A 1,190-nucleotide genomic window follows, 5' to 3' on the forward strand; every position below is an offset into this window, starting at 1 on the left:
AAACAGTCTCATACCTGCCCTGGGTTGCCAGCATCATCAAGAGGAAGTAATTTTATGAGTTCACCTCAGCCAAAAAATGTGTTTTTCTGTGGAATGCAGTTGGTAGCCACGTACATAATCCCTCATTAGTGTCAGCGTGACGAGGTAAGAATTTAACCCCCTACCAGGAGATTTGAGGTTGCCTGGCATTGGTTAATAACAGGAACATTCCTTTGGAGATACTTAATTACAGCTAAGTACAGAGAAATAATCAGGATCAATTCTTGCTGCAGCTCCATGAATTTCAGTGAGACTTTCTCAATAACTTCCCCCCCTGCCCCGTTTGCTATGATGATGATGGTTTCACGAGTCTGGACATCTGTATTTATTTTGCACACATACAGATTCAGTTCCAGCACAAAGGAAGGACGATTGCTCTTCCCTCTGAATGGTGAAGTTACAATTATTTCCTCAAAAATACTCTCTTCTAGAGAACAGCGTGTGTATGGGTATTTATACCTATTTTTAGTAACATGTAGGCTTTTAAAAGTGTTTCAAGGAATTTAGTGCATTTTTTTAGTGATAAGTTCTTACCACCTAGAATAAAAAAAATACGTACCTGAAGCTTAGAGCTGCAAAAGTAACCCTGTATTGAGTGCACAGGATTAGGAAGGTGTCACACATGTTGTTATCTCCTGGATTTCATTAAAATCTTAAAAAACCCTGCACCACGAGGAAGCTTTCAGTTCCCCACTTGAGAGCTCGTCGTAGCTGTCACCTCCTGAAGACAAATTCACCTTAAGGCGAGAGAGGATTTCACTGCTGTGTTTGAACAGAGAATGGATTTACAGAGCAGCCTCTTAACACATTTCTCAAGTGTGTTAGAAAACAACATCTCCTGTAGCAGTGTCATTATTCAGTAGGGTATTGCTGGTGTCAGATGGTTGGTCAACTGCTTTAATAACAGAAAATACTAATTGTGTGTTGGTGATGAGGTGGAAACATGGCCAGCCGTGGATTCCCCTCTGTTTTGGAGGATTTTGGGGTATGTAACACATATTTATTAGGCTTAAAACCCCTCTAATATTGACTTGGTGGTGATATTTAGCTCAGGTCATCTTTCTCTGAGTTCTTTCTGCAGTGTCCAGGTAAAACAAGCTATTCCTGGGCACTGGCACAATCACAGAATCACAGGATGGCTGGGATGGGAA

The sequence above is a fragment of the Corvus brachyrhynchos genome, unplaced genomic scaffold (genome assembly GCF_000691975.1).
Source record: "Corvus brachyrhynchos isolate BGI_N302 unplaced genomic scaffold, ASM69197v1 scaffold144, whole genome shotgun sequence".
In the NCBI taxonomy this organism is placed as follows: Eukaryota; Metazoa; Chordata; class Aves; order Passeriformes; family Corvidae; genus Corvus; species Corvus brachyrhynchos.